At 33.6% G+C, this 25,181-nt stretch overlaps 1 pseudogene; it reads right to left on the minus strand.

Annotated features, from left to right (window-relative positions):
• Window positions 1-21,981: 21,981 nt before the first annotated feature.
• LOC102603733 (receptor-like protein 12) lies at window positions 21,982-24,556 on the minus strand (annotated as a pseudogene).
• Between the last annotated feature and the right edge of the window lie 625 nt (window positions 24,557-25,181).

Raw genomic sequence — 25,181 nt, forward strand, 5'->3', positions numbered from 1 at the left:
TTTTTTATAATTATTAAATTAAATTATAATTTATAATTTAAAAATATTATCATAAATATAGACAAAACAATATTACATGATGTTAATGCTACTACTTGTTAATCAAATCAACAAATAAAATTATTTTATAATATTTATTAAGGTTTTTTCAAATAAAAGTATAACTATATAAATAGAAATATTAATCTAATTGTTTTGTCACATTAAAACACAAAAAATGTGACAATATTCCAACCATAAAAAGTTAAAAATAAACTTCTTAAAAAATTCATGAAACTTATGGAATATCTAACACATCATGAAATCTATGGCGTATCCAACACTTCATGATCATCTTCATCAAGCATATCTGAATCAGCTTGTGGCAAGGTTGTCTTAACATCTTTATTTTCATCTGCAATTTATATACGATTTCAATTAGTTAAATATTAAATAGATTTTCAGTTTGGACTCTCTTTAATTTTAAATTTTAATATTATATTATATTTTTAAAATTATTTTTATTGGGCCACGGGCCAGCCCTACCTATATTTCTCAAGCCCCTCAAATCAGCAGGCTTATTCAGGCCGGGCTAAAAAGCCCTTTTCTTAAATGGGCTCCAAAAATCTTAGCCCAGCCCTATTAAATCCCGGGTTAGGCCAGGCCGGCCCAACGGGCCTAGCCCATATTGACGGCTCTAAGTTTGGCTAATGGCGTCACTTTTTTGGAGCAACGCCGTCTGTCGCTTTTACTTCCGTCGTTTTTTAGCAGATTTTTAATAGTGTAGGAGGGAGGAAAGAGAGAGAGTCAATGTATCCCAAATACATATGAATCACACTAAATATATGTATTTAAGATATCAAATACATTCTAAATTACAAATGCATAAGAAGAGAGGCAGACCCACATAGAAGGGTATGGCTACACGTGAATCCATTAAATTCAAAAAGATTATGTATATATTGCCTTGATATATGAACACATATTTTCTTAGGCACCCAAAAACACAAAAGTATGTTAGGTGCAGTGGTTGAAATCACTGCGTCTGCACTCTGCATAGTACCTCCTGCGACGTGAAGGTTCTTGTTTCGAATCTCATCTACTGATTTCTTCGGTTGTGGAGTTGACTACCATCACTCCACAAAGCAAACATTGCCGATAAGAGTCATTTAATTAATATTATACAAGCAATAATTATATAGTTTTACGTTCAATAAATTATCGCATGAAACGGTATTGTATGACATATTTTAACTAATGTACATTAGTCCTTAATGGTGCACCAGTCGTCTTCAAGTCTTGGGTTCGCCTCGTGAGCGAGAGAGAGTCCGTTTATTCCATATATTTGTGAACTTTGGTTAGTTTCTATAAAGTAATTCGGAAAATTCTTTTAGGACATGTTTGGAAAGCCACTAGGTAATTGGAATTTGTGTAATTACTAGCCTAGTAATTATGCTGACCTGTTTGTTTGTCACATTATAATTACAAGTATATTGGTTGGTTGCATAAGTCTAATTATAAGGTTATATCAAATTTTTAAAAATAAAAATTAACTATTTTAAATTTAAAATTTATATTAGACAAATAAGAGCCTTTATAAATGATATTAAATTAAATATTTAAGATATATATTGTCTCTTGAAAGTATATTGATTAATAAACATATGTTCTTAACTAATATCATAAAAAATAAGGATAAATTACTTATATACACATCTTTATTTTTCATAATTTCCATTATTCTCTACAAATTCAAAATATTTTCAAAATCCCTTATTTTTCCCCAATTCTCAAATCAGCCGGATACATAAGTATCCCAGCCTTAACACACGATTTCCTTCCTTTAATCTCTCCCTAATTCACTCCACATTCTTATCAGTTACAATTTTCATATCAATTTGATTTTCAAAAGGATTTTCTCTCCATTCAATCAAATTCAAACTACTCAATAGGTATAGTGCCAATGTATCGTGTTCAAATTTCTAAATTATCTTATGGTTATAATTTGGGATTCATTAACTAGATTTTAAATGTATCTAGTTAATTTTGTTTCTTAAATTAATGTATAATGCCTTTGTTTCAACACTACGATACATTATAATTTTATCATGTACAATGTATCGAATTCAAATATTAGTTTTGATACATAAATTTAATTAGTTTCGATACTTGATACAAAACTTCTACCAAATGTATCATTTATCATGTATCTAGTTGCTGCTATGTATCTTCTATCTTATTCAAATTTAGAAATGTATCTGTACACAGTACATGATATATTAAAGTGTCACACAAGTATGTATCAAATTCATAAATGGTGATACGTAAATGTTATTATCAAAAGCTTGTTTAGTTTGAGGCAAAATGTGAAGGTTTTGTAGTTATGTATCTCATACAATAAATATGGAGCGCATTAATACAAAAGTTTTGAATCCTACTCGAAAGTTTCTTCGTTGAAACAAGGACAAAGATGAACAGGGATTTTGAATTTTGAATTTTGAATTGATTTGTTATTTTAGGATTTATTTCTCTGATTGACACAGTAAAGAGGATTTGAATAGCATAAATTATGAGATTTTAATTTGATTTGTTATTTTATTTTCCTTTTTAAGTGCAACAACCACATATATAATGTATCACAATTAATGTATCCGGACAGTCAATTATGTATCCGAATGGCTGATATTTTAAGGGATTTTTGTAAAATAGAAAAGAGTAGGGATATGATGTAATTTAGGATTTACACTATGGGATTTATGTAAATAATTGATTTATATTTTTCAATTTAGTATATTTTAATTAAATTAATCATAAAAACTAAAAGTACATAATTTCTATTAACATCATGAAATGCATGTTTGACAAATAGATCAATATTATAAGTGTAATGTCATACAATTATAAAACATATGACTAAAAAAATACCCTATCAAGTCTAACTTAAAAAAATAGCTTGTAATGTAAAATATCGAATCAGTACTTCTAAAACAAATGAAATTGAAAATATCACATAAGTTCTAAATTCAAAACAAAAAAATTGGCATAATACTCTTATGTCAAATTTCAACATAACATACATAAATATGATTTAAAAGAAAAGAAAAACGTAAGTCCATAACTTTATTCAACAATGAATTCTACTTTACTTTAAAAATTGGAATACTAACAAAATTATAATAATGATTATTTTTAAAAGATACATATATATATATATAGAGAGAGAGAGAGAGAGAAAATATTAGAATAATAAAAATAAAAAACAATATAAAATAATAATAAAAAAAATTACATTAAAATGAAAAAAATTAAAACAAAAATAAAAGGAAGAAATTAAAAAGTAATCAACTTGTAATTACACCATGTAATTATGAGCAATTCACAGCTCCCCTCCCCCTCCCAGTGAATTGGAGAGTGTAATTACACCTTGCCAATTACACCCAATTATCTGCTGACCAGATAATTATATGTCCAACCAAACATGACAGACAATGTAATTACACCAATTACCAAAGTGGGCTTTCCAAACAGGCCCTTAGAGAGTGTTTGGATTACTCTTTTTGATGAAATTGAATTTGTTGCTTTGATCATTGATAAATTAGGATAAGATTAGTTGGCACCTGTTAAAAATATTTATATGATCACATGTTTTTATTCTGATATTACTTTACTTTTGATTTAATTAACAGACAAATTTTAAATATTTTGGCACGAGGTTAGTGTTGAAGATGAAAGAAGCTAATGATTGAAACATGTTAAAGGAACATGTTCCACAAATGACTGACGTGTTCACAACACTGATATAGAATTAGAGTCACACTAGGATTAGACTACTTATATCTAGTAGAATTAGATTACGATTAGAATTATATTACGATTAGGATTAGATTATTGATATTGTAGTAAGAGTCTAAGTATAGTTAACTTAAGACTCTACAATTCTTTCCCAATAACTAGACGTAGATTTATATACATATTTTTTTTGTTGTTGTTAAATTCCAGATTATTTGCATAAAATTTTTCCCTAAATTAATAATTTGTTATTAGAATTTTAATACACTCAAATCTATATCAAATAAACACAAATCATAAGTTTCATATATTATTAAAAAAAATCAATCTCACTTATGAATTTGCCAAAAAAAACAAATCTATGATTATATTATTTAGAGCTGGTATAGACAGAATGTAGTAAATATTCTGCCGATAAAAACAATCTCGATCTTGATTATGTGTGCGGCAAAACAGAAGATCTACAAATTGGACAATTCTTGTTGCCCCTTTGCAGCCATTGTTATATGCAAGTAGCGTGATATTCGTGTCGACAATGGAGTGTACCAATTGTGTCGACATTTACATATTCAGATAAACATATCTCTTCAACCTTATCAGAACAATGACTTCTTTTCTTCAACGCTCTATAATCAAATGGCTGTCCCCTGAAACGACTACCAGAGTTGCGTTCAATGTTTTGCATTGTGGCTATTATGTCATTCATTTCATCACTTCTCGTCTCTCGAGTAGTTATTAAGTGGAGCCAAGTGATTTCAAAAGTAATTCTTGAACCCTGAGGCGAATTTCTCGGATTGTGGGGTTTGTGAAAGATGACGATTTGTGCGAAACAGAGCAGCAGCATCAATCACAAATACACCATCAATGTATTCACCATGTCTGACTAACAGAGCAGGATCCATACGAGCAATAAATCTTGAATCATCCATGTTTCTGAAATAGAGCTTGGGTAAATTTTGCTTGAATTCAATAGCAGTACGAGAAAAACAGAGACACCATATATAGAGAGAGATAAATGCTTGAGGGTTACTACGATTAGGGTTAGTAAACTATTACTACTATTTTTCCAAATATATTTTTGATTTCTTTTATCATAAAATATTTTACTCCCCTCTTCCTTTTTGATTTGTTTATTTTGATTGCTATTTGGACAATTTTTGTTGACCATAATTTTTTCAAATATTTTTTAATTAGTTTGAATTATTAATTATTGTGACATCAATAACTTATAAAACTTTTTAATATAATTTTTAAATATATAAATTTTATTTTTAAAAATAGTTGTTTTTTTTTAATTTTAAAAATATCACTAAAGACACATAAATTTTATTGGATTAAATTCACACGAAATTTGAATTAAATTCATGCTCATTTGGGCTTTACAAATATATAAAGCCATTTTATTAAAGGAAAAATCCAAGGTTCATTTCACCTTGAAGCCTAACGCCATGCCACATGTCACAATGACTAGGCATCCAAGACCAATAAGGTGGTGCCACGTGCGGTGTCCAAATAAGGTGGTAGTCCCAATCAAGTGCAAGAACCAATCACAAAAGTGTTAAAATGACATCCTTTGGCCAATCATATGCAGCCTTGTCCACCTCCTACAATTATAAATAGGGGATGTACATGACATTCTAAAAACATTTTAGAAAACTCATGAACAAGCGTTCTGCAAGGATTGGAGAAAGCTACAACACCAACTACATAGTTCTTCAAAGGTATGGTCAACAGAGTTCTTTCCGGAGGTCGACTTGAAACGACGAAGTACTTTTCGACGTTTCCAGAGATCAAATACATCTCAAGGAGGTCTACATCTTCCTACATTTGAGAAATACGCTATTGAAGACCCTCGAATCATGGAGAAATTTAGGAAAGAAGAATCAAGAGAACACCTAAATTGTACTCACAAGATTCATCAATAAAAATCACATTTTTTATTTATTTATTTTGCTTACAGTTAATTTTCAACGCTTACGGAAATTTGTTGCGAACAATCACATGCTTTGAGAAATCATTTCACTCATTTTTTTACCCCTCTAAACGACTAGACCCCACCCAAATGAAAAAAAAACTTAATCTCTCTCTTACTCATTATAAAATGGGTTTGGTTGGGTTCGAATAAAATACCAATAGACATATCGCCACTATGCCACAACAACTTAAGAATCATATTCACCTCATATCACACTCGCTCATTTGTACACATGCTAAGAGGTCTTAAGCTTGCCCAATAGTCATAACTCTGCAGAGGCGGAGTCAGTATTAGGAGTTTGGGGGTTCTAAATTTCCTTCTCTTTTCTTAACATTGAGTTGTCAATCAATTTTGTTAGGGGTTCACTAGTTATTGTTATCTCATGTATTAAGGTTAGCAAAACAGAAACAGAAAATAGATGAAACAGACAGAAATAATAATTCGAGTCCACAAAACCCACTATGTTTCCTTAAGAAATTTAATCCCCTCACTGTACCCGAGGTTGCAGATTAATTCCTCCCAAGTTAAAATGGATTAACCTATTAGAGAAGTAGCGGTACCTCAAACTTCAATAATTTCAGCGAACGCAAGAGCAGTAACGAGAGCACACATAGACTCAGTCGATCAACAATTTGTTTATGTAAGAAAATGTATGCAGAAAGGAAAAAAATTCAGTGAATGAAAAATGAAAAAAGACCTCTAATTTATAGCCATTTGCAGCAAGGAACGCGTATGTTCGGACAATGGTGTCTTTCCAGAATGTTGTGTCTTTTTGGGAAAAGTAACGCCTTTTCGGAAGGAACAGGTCCCTTCAGAACGTTTTTACCGTTACACGTGAATTTCAAATAAATTCCGTTATACAAAATTAATTATGTTAATTAACTAACATTCTGAATTAATTTATAAGAGAAAAGAAATCAATTAATGAGATTGATTAAATAAATTTTGTCCAAAAATATTATCAATCAAATCATTTGCCAAATCCAAATCCAAAGCCGAAGCCAAGCGACGACGACGACGGTGCGAGGGGGCACCTTCTTCTTAACCCTTTAAGAACTAAAGGAAGTGTTTCCTAATATAAGGACAACAATTTTCCTTTCTTCTACCAATATGGGAAAAATGACTTTTCATTTGCAATTTGCAATGACTTCATTTTCTCTCCAAAATTGGTTCCCCCACATTTCCATTTTCTCTTCTTATTTCCATTCACACCTTGCTAAAGCCCAACAATCCCCCACATGAATGGGGAATGGCTACTATTAAAACATATGCATGAAAAATTTGTGTGTCTCGTAAGTAAGGGTTAATCGCATTTGGATAAATAGGTTTCCCTTTCAACTTTCCGTAGTGAACATATATAGGATAAACTCGGTCAATCGATAGATTTGATATCTTTGAACCGTTGAGCTTTGGTGTATACCTAGACAACATAAGTCACACAATCAACCCTTGAACTGTTTTTAGTTCTCGTTGTTTTGTTCGTTTCATCAATGAACACATCTCGGTAATAAGTGATTAGAGAACTGGCCTTACCGGATTCTCCTTGAAGCGGCTTACACTTCACACTTACTGTTGTGCCCCGTTTTTCGCAAAACGGGTTTTGGTGCACGACCTAACAACTCTTTTGGGCTTTTGGGTGGATTGAAGAGTCGTCACCTAACGAATTAAGGCTCGTTAGGGTACCTATCTAACCTAGCTAAATCTAACTAAGGGTCAACGAACCAGAGATCAGGGTAACAGTTCAAATTACCTCGAGGGGAAGGTGTTAGGCATCCCTCGAGGTCCACAAATGTGGGTCCCGACCGTATCTCATGCAATTTATGTGGGGGTTACAAGTAGCAATTAAGGTCACTTCATTCATTGGTTATTTAATTTATACATACTTACTAGGTGATAACTAGCATTAAATAATTAAGATCACTTCATTTATTTAATTAATCAATTAAACATACCAAACTAGGTGATGACATAATATTAAACAATTAAGGGCACTTTAGTTATTTTAATTAATTAGTTAAGCATACAAGACTAAGTGATAACATAGTGACAAATAAACATTAAACAATTAATAAAGAGATAAGCGAGGAGACAAAAATTACACAAGTAGATAAGCAGACAATTTTTTATTTTATTTAAACTACCCCAAACAATTATAATTATAAACAAATAAAGGGAAAAAAGGAAAGGGAGACTCTGAAGGACTTTACGAATCAGCACTCAATTTTTTATTTGTTTTTCGGCTTCCGTGTAGGGACAGACAAAACCAAGGTTTGTCGCTTTAAGCCCGAGTCGATGTCATCATATCCGTAGGGCCTAAACTATCCCTACCCCACCACCACATGCTTTTTCGTCTCTACAAGGTGCCTATCGTCCCCGCTTAAGATCCAAGAGGCATTGGACTACTATTATGGTGGATTTTAGACTAAAATAAACTCTTAATAGGCCCACCTAGACACCAAGTCAAACACTTTGGACGAGCATTTAGCACGTAAATCTCTTGTTGGCCTCTAGGTTTTTATTTAGCATGCTAGCAAACACTAATAAAATGAAAGGTCTCATGCTTAAGTGTGTGCATAGACGAACAAACACTCAATATAACATATAGATTAATTTTAAAAGGGCGAAAATATTACAAGTCAGGTAAAGCTTATTAGACTGATTTAATTAGTGGTAGAAAAGTGATTACAAATGCATAAATTTATTTAGAAAACAGTGGCAGATTTATTATTAATGCAAACAAAATATTAGTAGAGTTGGTGTTGTTGTTCTCTTGTCCTCGCTAGAGTTGCTAGCGGCTCGCTGGACGAAGAGGAGACTGTTGTCTGCCTCGTCGAGCTGCTATCACCGAAAAAGGGAGCAGAGGCAGCGAGCGCCTAAGAGAGAAAAGAGGTGGAGATGAGAGGAGGAGAAGGGAGGAGGCGGATGGAGAAACGATGGTGCTGGCCTCGCCGGAAAAAATAGAGAGAACGAAGGGGAAAGAGAAGTTGGGGCGGTAGAGAGGAGAGAGGAAGAGAATAGAAAAACTATTTAGGGTTTGGTCTTTGGTAGATTAAAGGGGAAAGAGTTGGTAGACTCAATTTGGACCATTAGATTAGTTTAGATGAGTGGCTATGATTTAACTTAAAGGATGGACGGATGAGATTAGATTGCTTGGAATCTGAATTTGAAATAATAATAGGCTAAAATTGAAATCAACAAGGGCTATAATTGAAAATGAGAATTTTAATTGAAGCGGCTAGAATTGAAATGAATTAGAATAGAATACGCTAGAAATTAAATAATTTTGAGGAAAATTAGGGAAATGCTATTCAATTAATAACATACTACACATATTAAAATATTTTCATATAATTAAACACATCTAAGATTTTAACATATTTAAGTAAAGTAACTATTTCGAGTTTAACTATCGATTAAAAAAATAATTACAATAATTTTTGAAATCATGCATACTAAAATGCGTAATATTAAGACAAAATTGATGAAATTTTAAACTCGACATATTTTGAAAAATACGTATTTAATCGAATAGCATTTCCAAAATTGCTTAAGGTCGGTCAAAATTAGGTGTCAACACTTACATAGGTGGTTTCTTTCTGTGTTATCCCGTAGATACACTATTTGATATACCCTGCATCAAACTTAGAAATCATTAAAAAGTCCTTATGCCTTTATCCTGGTTACTTAACATTGTCTCATCATGAGAATGGACCATAAAATAAATTTTAACAATGTTTAACCGTCATCTATGACTTTGTTTGATCTCCTTGAACCTAGATCTTGGGATCTCCAGTCTTCTAGGTAGAGTCACCACCACGATGACTTGTTCTCGGCCATAGTCCAATTCCCGTCGATGATCTCTCAACTCCCTCTCTAGTTAGGCCTTTTGTAAGTGGATTTAACACATTATCCTTTGACTTTACATAGTCAATTGTGATAATTCCACTAGAGAGTAGTTGTATGTCTAAAAGAGTTATGTCTTCGTCGTATGTGACGAGACTTCCCGTTATACATAACACTTCCAGCCCTTCCTATTGCAGCTTGACTATCACAGTGTATGCATATAGGGGCTATTGGTTTGGGCCAAAATGAAATATCTTTTAAGAAATTTCGGAGCCATTTAGCTTCTTCACCTGCCTTGTCTAAGGCGATGAATTCAGACTCTATTGTAGAGCGAGCTATACATGTTTGTTTGGATGATTTCCAAGATATTGCTCCTCCACCAACAGTGTAAACATATCCACTCGTGGATTTTGTTTCAGTTGACCCAGTAATCCAATTTGCATCACTATATCATTCAAGAACTGCTGGATATTTGTTGTAATGCAAAGCATAGTTTTGAGTGCCATCTAAGTACCCCAAAACTCTCTTCATTGCCATCCAATGATTTTGATTGGGATTACTTGTGTATCGACTCAGTTTACTTATAGCACAGACTATGTCTGGTCGTGTACAATTCATGACATACATCAAACTTCCAAATACTCTGTCATAATCCAATTGAGACTGACTTTCACCTTTATTCTTAGCAAGATTAAAGTTCACATCAATTAGGGGTTTTACCCTTTTGAAATTCAGATACTTGAACTTTTCCAGTACCTTTTGAATATAATGAGATTGAGATAATGGTAGACCGTTAGGAGTTTTGTGAATCTTAATTCCCAATATCAACTCGACAACTCCTAAATCTTTCATATCAAACTTACTAGCGAGCATACGCTTAGTAGCTTTTACATTAGCAATGTCCTTGCTCATTATCAGCATGTCATCCACATATAGACATACAATGACCTCCTGATTTGGAGTGTCTTTAATGTAGACACATTTATCACATTCATTGATCTTAAATCCATTTGACAACATGGTTTGATCAAACTTTGCATACCATTGTTTTGGTGCTTGTTTTAGTCCATAAAGTGACTTAACAAGTTTTCATACTTTCTTTTTTTTACCGGGAACTACGAAGCCCTCAGGTTATTCCATGTAAATCTCTTCCTCTAGCTCTCCATTTAAGAAGGCGGTTTTCACATCCATTTGATGAATTTCAAGATTGTATACTGCAGCTAGGGCAATTAACATCCGAATTGATGTAATCCTAGTCACTGGCGAGTTTTTGTCAAAATAATCAAGACTTTTTTTTCTGTCTAAAGCCTTTGACAATAAGTCTTGCTTTATATTTGTCAATAGTTCCATCAGCTTTCATCTTCCTTTTGAAGATCCATTTCGAACCCAAGGGTTTGTTCCCTGGAGGAAGATCAACCAACTCCCAGGTATGATTGCTTAAGATTGATTCTATCTCACTATTGATAGCCTCATTCCAAGAGGTTGAGTCGCTAGATAATATAGTTTCCTTGAATGTTTGAGGCTCAATTTCAAGAAGGAATGTTACAAAATCAGATCCAAATGAAGTAGTTGTCCTTTGACGTTTACTGCGCCTTGGACTCTCTTCATTAGGTTCATTCTCTTTTGGTTCTTCTCGAGGTCGTTTATACCCCCTACTAGATGACTCAAGTCTAGTTTTATACGAATAGATATGTTCAGAGAATTCAGCATTATCTGATTCCATTACCGTATTGTCATGTATATCCAGATGTTCGGACTTATAAACCAAAAATCGACATGCCTTACTATTTGTGGCATAACCAATGAATACACAATCCACAGTCTTAGGCCCTATTTTCACCCTCTTAGGTATAGGAACCTAGACTTTGGCTAGACAACCCCACACTTTGAAATATTTCAAGTTGGGTGTTCTACCTTTCCATTTCTCATATGGAATAACATGTGTCTTGGTGTGAGGCATTCTATTGAGTATTCGATTTGCTGTAAGGATAACTTCCCCCCACAAGTTTTGTGGTAAACCTGAACTATTAAGTAAGGCATTCATCATTTTCTTTAAAGTTTGATTTTTCCTTTCCGCAATTCCATTAGATTGAGGAGAGTAAGGTGCAGTAGTTTGATGGATGATTCCATTTTCCAAATATATTTCTGCAAATGGAGATTCATATTCTCCACCTCTATCACTTCTGATCATTTTGATCCTTTTATCCAACTGATTTTCAACTTCAGTTTTATATTGCCTAAATGCATCTATTGCTTCATCCTTACTATTTAGTAAATATACATAACAGTATCTAGTGCAATCGTCAATAAAAGTTATGAAATACTTTTCTCCACCACGTGATAGTGTTGACTTCATGTCACAAATGTTAATGTGAATCAGTTCTAAGGGATATGAATTCCTTTCAACATATTTATAAGAATGCTTAATATACTTAGATTCAACGCAAACTTGACATTTTGATTTATTGCACTCAAATTTTGGCAAAACATTTAAGTTAATCAGTTTTCGCAAGGTTTTGTTATTAACGTGTCCCAAACGTTCATGCCATAAACATTTAGACTCAAGCAAGTAAGAAGAAGTAGAATTTTTATCATATCAACTGCAATTACATTGAGTTTGAAGAGGCCCTCAATGAGGTAACCTTTTCCTATACACATCTCATTCTTACTTACTATAACTTTATCAGAAATCAGAAACAAATACACATTTGAATCCATTCTTAGTCAGAACTGGTATAGAAACTAGGTTCTTTCGCAATTCCGGAACATACGAGACCCTGTTCAAAGTCACCACCTTGCCCGATGTCATCTTTAAGAGGACCTTGCCTGTTCCTTCCACCTTTGCAACAACAGAGTTTGCCATAAACAACTTCTCGTATGTAGGTGCTGGAGTATATGATATAAATAATTCTTTGTTGGCACAAACATGGCATGAGGCGCCAGAATCTATCCACCATTCTCTTGGATTTCCAACCAAGTTGCATTCTAAAAGCATTGCACAGAGATCGTCCATCTCTTCTTTGGATTCAACCAAATTTGCTTGATCCTTCTTCCTGTCCTTTTTGGGACCCCGACATTCAGTAGCTCTATGACCACGTTTGCCACAATTGAAGCAGCTTCCATTGAACTTCTTCTTAAGAGGATTGCTTTTTGGACCATATGATTTCTTTCTTTTCTTTGATTTTGTGAAATCTTCTTCAACAATATTTACTCCTGATATTGCTGAATTACCACGTGACCTTTTCTGCGGCCTTGTTATCCTCTTCGATTCTCAGCCTTACTATGAGATCTTCAACAGTCATCTCTTTGCGTTTATGTTTAAAGTAGTTTTTGAAGTCTTTCCACAACGGTGGTAACTTCTCAATAATGGCCGCCACTTGAAAATTATCATTCACAATCAATCCTACATTAAATATTATGTGAGTATTAAGAATAAACTTAATATATTCAACATATGCATTAAATAAATTTATACCTTCAGCAAGGAGATCATGGATTATGACCTGCATTTCTTGAACTTGTGTGACGCCGGTCTTACTGTCTATCATCTTATAGTCCAAAAACTTTGCCACAATGAACTTCTTCATCCTGGCATCCTCTGTTTTGTACTTCTTTTCTAAAGCATCCCAGAGTTCTTTTGAGGTCTTGACACTACTGTACACATTGTACAGATCATCTTGCAGGCCACTCAGAATATAACTTTTACACAAAAAATTTGAATGTGTCCATGCTTCTGTCACCAAGAATCGTTCTTCGGTCGGAGTTATATCCGACATAACATGATCATTCTCATTAATGAACCTCTGCAAACTCAACATAGTCAGATAGAAGAACATCTTCTGCTGCCATCTCTTGAAGTCGACTCTAGAAAATTTTGTAGGTTTCTCAGCCGGTGCAAGGGCAGTAGTTGAACGATTGTGTGCAACCGATGTTGTTGCAGCACTCACTGATGTTGTTGCAACACTCACTGATGTTGTTTCAACACTCACTGTTCAAACATTTACTTGACTTGAATTTGTCATTTTTCTGTCACAAATGACAAACAATTTTAGTATGTGAAATACTAACAGTAAAGAATAAATCCTTACACAGCCTGTTTTTGATTTAACGATAAAGTTTTTATGTTCTTTTAATCATTAATAGAATGAATTTTAAAAAATTCAAACACAGTAGAAAACCATAAAGGTTTTAATCTCCAGAAACCTCAAATACAGAAACTAATAAATTTCTTATGCTTGTTATCTCCTGTATTAAGGTTAGCAAAACAGAAACAGAAAATAGATGAAACATACAGAAATAATAATCTGAGTCCACATAACCCACTGTGTTTCCTTAAGAAATTTAATCCCTTCACTGTACCCAAGGTTGCAGATTAATTCCTCCCAAGATAAAACGGATTAACCTATTAGAGAAGTAGCGGTACTTCAAACTTCAATAATTTCAGTGAACACAAGAGCAGTAACGAGAACACACACAGACTCAGTCGATCGACAATTTGTTTATGTAAGAAAATGTATGCAGAGAGGAAAAATTTTCAGTGAATGAAAAGTGAAAAAGACCTCTTATTTATAGCCATTTGCAGCAAGGAACGCGTCTGTTCGGACAATGGTGTCTTTCTAGAACGTTGTGTCTTTTTGGGAAAAGTAACGCCTTTTCGGAAGGAACAGGTCCCTTCAGAGTTGCGCGAAATTAATTCTGTTATTTAACTAACATTCTGAATTAATTTAGAAGAGAAAGGAAATCAATTAATGAGATTGATTAAATAAATTTTGTCCAAAAATATTATCAATCAATCATTTGCCGAAGCCGAGAGACAATGACGGCGCGAGGGGACACCTTCTTGTTAACCCTTTAAGAACTAAAGGAAGTGTTTCCTAATATAAGGACAACAATTTTCCTTTCTTCTACCAATATGAGAGAAATGACTTTTCATTTGCAATTTGCAATGACTTTTCATTTTCCCTCCAAAAATTGGTTCCCCCCACATTTTCCATTTTCTCTTCTTATTTCCCATTCACACCTTGCTAAAGCCCAACAGTTATTACTTGATTTTCTCGTAAAAATATAGAGTGTACAAAAAAGTTACTGGATTCGTCCGAACCCATAAACCCCCACTTAGCTCCGCCCCTGCCTGCAGGAGATCAATTTCGTCCATGTACCATATCGACATGGTATCCGACCTTCCGAACTCCTCAATTACATCCTACCAGCATGGTATCCGTCCCTCCAAATATATGTAATCGTTCTTTCAGAACCTCACATTTGATTCGAGTCACTCATCAACCGGAAGGTTATAATTATCCTTTATATACTTATTTTCTTAGTTTTCCTTTTCAGGTATTTTGGAACTTAATAGCAAACTAATAGCACTTGTTATTTTTTCTATCCATTCCATTTGCCCCTGCACTCTTTTCCTGAATAAACAAAAATATGTATTTTTACTAATTAGACATCTATGTTTAAAGCCAGTTCTCTCACCACAGCCCTTGCCACTGAAAAGAATTATAAGATTTTACCTGCAAAGTATATTACTTTGTTTGTGAAAACTGAGATTATTCTAAAGCAAATTCTCAGATCAGATTAATACGTATATACTTTTTGAAAATGTAAGAACTGCAGTAGGAGATTTATTAAAACCGTCTAAACGTTATGAATATTGAATGCAGGACCAATCAAGGAATTGTAATACTACAAGATGCGAGGGAGATGGGATCAATCAAACAGAGAAACTTCAAATATTCTTCTTTTAGTACAAATGCATGTTTAAAGATAGTTAGACTTTTGGCTACGTACGTGTTAATCTGAACAGATCAATCAAAGAGACATTTGTAAATTCGAAAGATGTAAAATCACCTTAAACCGTATAGCTCCACAAGCAATCAAAAAGACATTTGAAAGATACATATATGAACTAAGTACAGAATTTGGTAGATATACACAAATACTGACCGACCTTATAAATTAAGAAGGGGCAATTATAATTATATCTCTCTGGTTTAATGAATCATTTCGAGGAACTACATAGCAAAATAAATACTCTGATGCCCAACCTTGAAAATGAAGTGATGATACAGATGCATCTAGGGAAAAGATATGATGCCAAACTTTCATATGTATCAACAAATTTAAATAGTGTCACAGAGTTAAGTTCAGAAGCAATATTAATCTGATATTCACATTTTAAAATCCAGTAGCTATAGCTCCGAAAGATTTGTAAATGACAGTCACTAAACATTTACTTCATACTAAAAAATCATTACATCAACTGAACTAAAATTGTTCAAATTTAGATGGTCAACCAATAACCAATAAAATCAATGTCTAGCTAGCTAAGACTAACAACTTAATAAAAAGTAAAGTTAAGTTTCTGTGATGTCAAAACAGAAGATCTACAAATTGGACAATTCTTCCTGCCCCTCAGCAGTCATTTCTCTATGCAAGTAGCGTGATATTCGTGTATCAATTGTCTCATCATTTACATATTCAGATAGACATATGGAACATATCTCTTCTGAATCAACTTTATTAACACAATGACTTCTTTTTTTCATCATCACAATTTCCTCCTCCTCCTCCTGGTGGTGGCCTACTCCAGGTAGATCAAGCAAAGCTCTATAATCAAATGGCTCTCTGCTGAGACGACTACCAAAATTGTGATCAAGGTTTTGCATTGCGACTATTAATTGATTGACATCATCAGTTGTGACATAGGCTTGATCAATGAATTGATGATAAGCATATGGAACCCAGAAAGCAGAATAGTTATTATGTGGTGCCAAGTGATTGCCAAAAGTATTTCTTGAACTATGAGAGGAATTTCTATAATTATTTTTGATCGATGATTGTGGGGTTGTGAAAGACGATGATTTGTGTGAAACAGAGAAGCAGCATCATCAGTGACAAAGACACCATCAATGTATTGGCCGTCTGTGAGAAACAGAGCACGATCCGAATTCATATTCATCATAACAACAAACAGAGAGAAACAAGATTAAGTTGGGGTTTTGCAGAATGAAGATAAGAGAGCTGCAAATATGAATTAAGTACCAAAAAACACACACACAAATTGACATGGTTACCATAATATTTCCTTAAGTAATAAATTGACACGGTTAATAGAATGTTTCCTTAAATAATAAATTGACACGGTTGCCATAAATGTTTCCTTAACTACTAAATCGACACGGTTAACATATTGTTTCCTTAACTAATAAATTGACACGGTTTACCATAATATTTCCTTAACTAATAAATTGACACGGTTACCATAATTTTTCCTTAACTAATAAATTGACACGGTTACTATATGATGAAAGGGCATATATACAACTTCAACTTTACAATTTGGAATCATTATACACCTATTAAAATAGTAGATTAAAGATATTCTGATTGTCTAATAAATGATATATATTTACCTTTTGGTTAATAGAATACCTATATTTACTAAATTAAATTATATATATATATATATATATATATAAAAGAGAACCTCAGGTCCGTCTAGGTGGCGCTACCACAAACTAAGATTCCCTTTTAATTAATTTATTCTCAAAACTAGTCCTCCCCTCCTCTCAGAAACCTTCACAACTGTCACCACCATCTTACAAATTAAGTGTAACAACCTATTCATGTCGTTATAGAAAAATCAATGGGAAAAGAATTTGGGCCAGAAAACTTTTGGGTAGTGACTTGAGAATTCCTAGCCTAGTTCAGATTTGGACGAAATCTAAGCCATGCGAGGTCTAGGTAAATCTGGTAATGAGTGAGATTTAATGATGAATTTGATTACATGAGTATATAGCTAAGACATTAAGGAACCCGTACAACTTTACGAAATCGTATTCGGGCTAGTAGAACTCTTGAAACTGATCTTAGCGTGAAAGGGTAGTTTTTGAACGTCATGGACTGAAGGAGTGTTGTGAAATGGGGGTTTGGAACTCAAATTCCAACTCTCTGTCTCCTTGTAAGCCGTTGTGGCAGGATTAATCCCGCCAGGGTGGGGCCGCTGTGGCGGGATGGGGTTCACCGTAGCGGCTCAGTCGCGAATTAAGTCGGGGAAAAAACCCCAAAAACGTTATTTTTCTGCAAGTTTTGTTCTTGAGAGTTAAGAGACGACCCCAGGCAATTTCTTGACAGTTTTCCACGACTTTTGGTGCTAAAGGTAAGGATTTTACTCCCTTAATCCATTTTTTGATCCGTAGAATGTAGATTCTTGGTTAAATGTTATTGGGGGAGGGTTTTGGGCTGAATTTGATGGTGGGAAAAAAGCCCTAGCTGCACCTTAGAATCATGGGTTTGGTCTTGGGTTATTGGGTTTGTTATAATCCGGGTAATTAGACCTTAATTAATTGATCCTTGCATTAAATTGTTATTTTTAGACCACAAACAAGCGAAAAGTATCTGGAAAAGGAAGATTCGAATGCCTTAGGGGGATTCAAACTTGATTTTGAGGTAGGTGACGGTTTGATTTCATGTTTGCGCGATGTATGTTGGTAATTGCCTCATTGTAATGCATGTATGTATATGAATGAAGCCTTGTTGATCGAACCTAATGAAATGAGTATGAATGAACAAATGTATGCCATGATTCAACACTTGATAGTATGATTAGAGTATGTACATATAAGTGTGATTGTGATTGTGATTGTGGTTGTGTTGAATGGACCGGGTGTCATGTTCCGACACACTAACTGGGATCGGGTGTCATGTTCTGGCACTTATAATGGAGCGGGTGTCACGTTCTGACACACTAATTGGGATCGGGTGTCACGTTCCGACACACTAATAGTTTGGGTACCATGAGAGGACCATTGAATTATCATATCTACTTGTTATTGAGAATGTGTAATTGTACATTGCTCTCGAAATGATAACCAATGTGTATATATGTTCTGTACATGTTATGTTTACTTAGTTGTGACTGCTTATATATGTTTCGCTTACTGAAATAGCCGCGTCATCCTACCAGTACACTGTGGTTGTGTATTGATACTGCACTTGCTCGTTCTTTGTTGAGTAGAGGGCATCTTCAAGTGGCTACTGATAAACCTCAGCTAGGAGATTAGTGATCGAGACCGGATTTCAAAGCCTGCTCTTTCAGGCTGCCATGGAGTCCCTCATTTTGTTTAGTCCATTCTCTTCGAACTTAGACTATTGTTTAGATGCTTTTTATGTTTGGTTGGGTTGTACCCTTTTTCTTAGACTTGTTGCACTTTAGATGTTTTGGTACAATGACTTTCAAGTTATAGGGGTTGTTTTCCGCAATGTTTGGTAGTTTGTTTTGTTAACTTTCGGAGTTTATGGGAACTCCAGTTTTCTTTAGCCATTTAAATCTGCTTTCGTATCTTTAATTAAATGCCTATCTTTTCGTTAAGTTGTGTAGTTGGATTGTAGTAATGGTTCTCCCACCGGAGGGTTACTGTGAGTGTCACTCACGACGGTCTGGGTCGTGACATTATGACTCCACCAAATCTTCCATATGTAAAATATCAGCCTCCTTAAACTTACTTAAGCAACTGATCGCCAGATAGGAATATTAGGTCAAACTTAAGTTTAACCAACTAGTACCAGAATAAAATATTGGGCCAAACTATGTGAGTTAGTTGACTCAGATGTATATATAACAATTATACCTTGAGATTTTTCTTTTTAATTTTGGGATTGTGAATGCTTCTCCTTTAATCTTATGTATACTTGCATTGTTGCATGCATTAGTCTACGGTTTCTCCATGTCTTAATTTATGGTACTTTTTATATATGTAATATTTAAATATACAAATTTTATTTGAAAAAAGGAGAAAAGGGGCATATATATTCCTCAAATTTGTGATTCAGAGAGGCTAGCTATATCCCTCGTCAAAAAATGATACATATATATCCCATCGTTTAATGAATAGTGTAGAATTATCCTTTTCATCAATATACCTATATGGTTATATTTACTGAATCAATAAAATTCTAGAACAGTTTTCTTAATTTCAAAGATATTACGTGGCTTTAAAAAAATTACTCCTTCCACTTTTTTATTACTGAATTATCACATAGGTTGGTTGGGCTGAATAAAAGAGGAGTTAAGTTTTTTTAGTTAGATTGAGTAAGTAGGGGTAAAAAATAAATAAATTACCTAGTATAACAATCATGTGCTATGTATTTATTCTGCATAATTTCACTTTGAAATAGTTCATTATAACTACACTTCACTTTTTCTAGCATCTCTCTCCCTGTCCCTCTCTCCTCTCTCTCTCATTTTTGTATATTATTATGTGTAGTGATGGTAAATGTGCAGGTTGGGTCAAATTTGGACGGGTTGAAAATGGGTCAACATAAAATAGGTAATAATTCAACCTGCTCAAATTTGATATGGATAGAAATGGATTGGGTAACAAATGGATTGGGTAAAATACTAGTTTACTCATATTTTCATGAGTAAATAGTACTCTACTTAAGAATTCAATTTGGAGAAAATATTTTAGCTTTTTTTAGATGAAAAATGTTGAAAATGCTTCATTGAGTATTATTGTATCATAAAAGTAAAAAAAAAATCCTATAACTTTTCAATATAAAATAAATTTATGTAATAACAAGGGAAACATATTTTTAATTTCAAAATAAATGAATATTTGCATTTTAGAACTAAAACATGCTTAATGCACTTTAAGCAATGTCAATACTAGTACATGATTTGATTATTTTACACTATTATTTATTATCCAATATAAAAATACAAAACAAATAAAAAAATATAATTATAATTAACAAAAGAAATGTACATTTAAAATATATATTTTTGGAGGGCCAAAAACTTCACCTTTTCAATTATAGAGAAAAATAATTAGTTTTATAGAAGAACATAGAAAGGAAGAGAAGTTACAATATTTTTGGTGATATCATGAATTTTGAGTGAGTAAAAGTTAGAAGTTTAACCCATTTGGCTAATCCATATATATTTTACTCATATTTTACCCATATTTTTATGGGTTGAATATGGGTATCAATCCATATTTTACCCATGTAAAAAATCACTCACCCAATTCATTAAAATATGGGGGGTTGGACGGGTTACCAAAATATGAACTCATTTTGCCGGCACTAATTGTGTGTTTGTGTATTTGTTATCTTTCTTTCCCTCATTCTCTATAGCCATTATATATATATATATTTTTTATTTTATTTTATTTTATTTATTTATTTATTTATTTTTTTCCTGTGTGTTTGTATAAATTATATATTTTCTTTCTCCATCTCTCCGTTCTGATCTTTTTTCTTGTATTTTGCTTTGTGTGTTCGCATTGATTATATATTTGCTCTCTTTCTATCCCCCGCCCCCCTATAGCATTTTTCTTGTATTTTACTTTGTGTGTTTGTATTAATTGTGTACTTTTTCTTTCTCTTTTATCTCTCCACCTCCCTGGTAACTTGCGAAACTTTAAAAGAATTATATTCCTCAGTACCAAAAGTTCTTAATTTTCTACTAGCTTATAAATCTCTAAAATGACAAAAACAATCTTCTAATAAACAATTTAAAGATGCCAACATGACTAGCTGCAATTCCAACAAGTTGGTAGTGCCTATAGTTTCTCTTGAGTGGCTCATTACCATTACCAATTCCAACAACTCTATATCTGTCTCAATGTGTTTCAAGTGTGTAACATTATCTTTACAATCTGACATTTTTATTTACACACAAGAAGAAAAAATATCCGGATTTTTTTATTACTTTGAAATAATTTATAAAAGAAACCATCCGACTAAGGGTATTTCAGTGAGCGAAACAACTATGGTGCGAAAGTAGGAGTTAAATAGCTTCAAGCCTGTAAGAGTGGGTTAATTAGAGTCCCACATTGGTTGAAAAAGGGACAGTTGATACAAATTCTTTTCTTATGGGATTGAGTCAGGCCTATGTGTCATATCTTTACATAGTACCAGAGTCATGCTCATTCCTGTTTGGGATCCCGATATGCTTATATGAACTCATGAGATAAATTTTGGGGTTCAGTTAGGCCCAATATCATATCGCTTTACAAACTCAAATCAAATAGCTAGATCAATACTAACATCATCAGGTCATGATGCAAAAAAAAAAAACAACACAAATGACTAACATATAGTAAAGATTGAAGGTGAACATATGAAGAACCAAATCCATTACTCCAATGTCTTCTTATTCTTGGCATCTGAAAAACTGGAAAATAAGATAGTGATCAGTCAAACAGTAGTTATAAAATATGTTTCGTATAGATCATCGATTAGTTATTTTTGTTATAACAAATAAAAACCTTTGAAGAGTAATATATTAATTACTTAGTAGTTAAAATAAACTAAAAAGATTAGCGTAGATCTTACCTTGCATAACTGAAACACTGAAATAAAATCTTTCCCGATTAGTAACTTGTCTAAACGCGGTTATTCCTTCTTCTGTAATTCCTTAGACTTCGCTCCCTCCTTCTCCTTCGCATAATCATCTTTCGTTCCAAATTTTCAATGTTTCTTACAAGCCATTTCAGATTTCCAGTTGATATCATGAAATATATTATGGATAATCCAATGCATAGTCCACTTCCATAGCCCATAAGAGCGGCTTTCAAAAAATCACTCAGAAATTCAGAATTGCTTTCTTGATCGTCTAGTCCAGATACATTATAATTTGTCGTTGCTACCCTATCTCTACCACTACCTTTTGAAACAGGAAATCCACGTAAACCATCATTGCCTTCATATGAATTGTTCTCAAATGTAGCAAATTGAGATCCTTGAGGGATGCATCCTTGCAGATGATTGTGGGAGAGATCTAAGGATGCAAGAAACGTAAGAGAAGCAAGTTGTTGAGGTATCTCTCCTGAAAATTGATTAAACGAAAGGTCCAATGATTCGAGTACAGATAATCTTAATTCCAAGTGACAATGGTATTTGACCTTGCAATCTATTATTAGAGAAATTCAGCACTCAAAGTGCAATAAGATCTCCCATGATGCTTGGAATACCTCCTTCAAAGTTGTTACTTGAAAGATCAATAGTGGTGTAAACAGTCAAAATTCGTACAAGTTCAAGCTCCAATCCCTTGGTTGCAACTGTAATTGAATCTTGGTAATATGAATTTTCTCCAAGATATATTGGTGCCTTCATTGTTTGACCAATTATCCTCATGGCTTTCAAACATTTAAACATACTCGTAGGTAAGTCCCGTAAATGCATTGTAAGAGAGATAGATGATCCGTAGCTGAAGAAACATGTTTTCACTTCTTAAAGTTCTAATGTGTCCATGCAACTTATTTGATCTCAAGCTTAAAACTTGAAGCTTTGAAAGAGTTCCCAACCATGTCGGGAATGTGTCAATGAGATGATTATCTCCTATATCAAGAACTTGCAAGTCTTTGCAATTGACCAAAGTTCGAGGAATTTTCCCCTCTAGTTTATTGCCATGCAAGTTGAGGCTTCTCAATGAACTTTCAATTGTAAAAATCGTTGGGAGAGTCCCAAAAAGATTGTTGCGATGCATATCCAAAACCTCAAGGCTGCTAATATTACCCAAACATTGCGGAATTGATCCCTTCAAGTTGTTTCTTGCCAAATCAAGCATTACCAGTGATGTCAAATTGCAAATAGATGAAGGGATTTCTTCACTAAGATTATTATGAGATATGAAGAAGTAACTTATGGAATTTGGCGGAATAGGTAGGGAACCTTGAAGCAAATTGGATCACAAATCAAGGGTTTCTACAGACTGAAGAGGAATTGAATCCACACTCGTCAACATATTTTGGGATATATTAAGAGATCCTAATGAAAACATCCAGTTAGACCATGCCCAATCAGGAATTCTTCCTTGAAGCTTATTATTTGAAAGATCCAAGTCAGAAAGCTTCTTTGCGGATCTTAGAAACTCTATTTCTTTCACTTCACATGCAGCCAATCGTAACGTACTAAGAGATCCTGGCAAAGTAACATTAACTTTGTTCTTATTGGTCAATGAGATACTATTAAATGAAAGACTCAAATACCTAAAATTTTTGAGGTTTGAAAAGAGGCTGGCATCCACATGACCACTAAAATTGTTTGATGAAAGATCAAGTAGTGTTAGTCTCACAAGGTTTTGAATTGACTTGGGAAGATGACCTTGTAGATGATTATCTTCCAAATCAATCCAAGATAGTACTTGAAATCCTCAAGCTGACCAGAAAAATGGCTATTACTCAAATCCAAAACACTTAGTGACGGAAAGGAGAACGCCCATCATGGTATTATTCCATTTAGGGAGTTGCCTTCAAGGATCAAAAACTCTATGTGGGTGAGATTCGAAAGAGATTCAGGAATAGTCCCTCTAAGGTTGCAATAATTAAGATACAAAGAATGCATCGAAGTTAGATAGCCAAGAGACTCAGGCAAATTATCAGATTAATTCACACCACTGAGAAATAACTCCGCGAGAGACGCACTACTGTTCCATCTAGTCTTTGGAAAATAACCACTGAGTTGATCATTCTGATATAAGTGAAGTGTTTCCAAGTTGGGTAGGTGAAAAATACTCTCAGGTATTATCCCATGCAACTCTGTTTCTCCCAACTTCAGAGTTGTTAAATGAGAAGAAAAATTTAGAGGAATGGTGGAAGAGATGTTTATATAACTAAGATCAAGCACTCTTAATTGGGTCAAATTTTGAAGGATCAATTTAAAATCATGGGTTACAAGTCTTAGTTTACTCTCAACAGATTGGGAAAGAATTAGAGATTGTAATTCAGAAAGATGAGAAATTTCAGAAGGAATTTGACCTGAGAAATATGAAAAGGAAAGATCAAGATGCATCAAGCTCGAAAACCTACCAAATTTAGGTGAGATATGAGAATTAGAGAAGTTATTCATAGAAAGATCAAGTCTTTGGAGATGAGAGAGTTCGAATAGGCTACTATTGGAATCAATCTTCCCTACAAGTTGGTCGCATGTGAGATTAAGCTCAATGACATTACCAGTCATCTCATCGCATATGACTCCATCCCATGACAACAATCTCTGCTCATATTTCATGCATGAACTCGTATAAGAGTAGGAACTACACGTACTGAATGAGGTGATCCTTTGGAGTAAGTGTTTTCTTGAATTTTAGAAGAGCGGTGGTTTGATCTTTAGGGCAAGGATGAGTTATGGATGAAGAAAAAGAAAGAAGAGAGAAATAGAGAAAGAGCATAAATGAGAGTTGCCTGGAGCCCATGTTTAGCTTCAAAGAGTTTGAAAGTTGGTAGTGAAAATCAAGAAAAGTCTATGCAAATATATATAGACATATTTCTTTGACTAGTCCAACTTGCTACCTCCCCTGTCCCAATTTATCTGACACTTTTCATTTTTCGAGAGTCAAATGACCGAAAATTTGCGCATGGAATCTTTAATTATTTTGAAATGAAATTTATCTACTTATAAACTACGTAAAAAGTACTATAAGTCACAATAATTGAAAATTCAAAATATATGAGAAATTTACGGTCAAAGATAAATTTGTTTGACTCTCGAAATCTGAAAAGTACCACATAAATTGGGATGGATGGAGTATTAAATACAAGTTTGTGTGATTGATAATACTAGACTTCATTTCTTATATTTTAAG

This window comes from Solanum tuberosum, unplaced genomic scaffold (genome assembly GCF_000226075.1).
Source record: "Solanum tuberosum cultivar DM 1-3 516 R44 unplaced genomic scaffold, SolTub_3.0 scf00112, whole genome shotgun sequence".
In the NCBI taxonomy this organism is placed as follows: domain Eukaryota; kingdom Viridiplantae; phylum Streptophyta; class Magnoliopsida; order Solanales; family Solanaceae; genus Solanum; species Solanum tuberosum.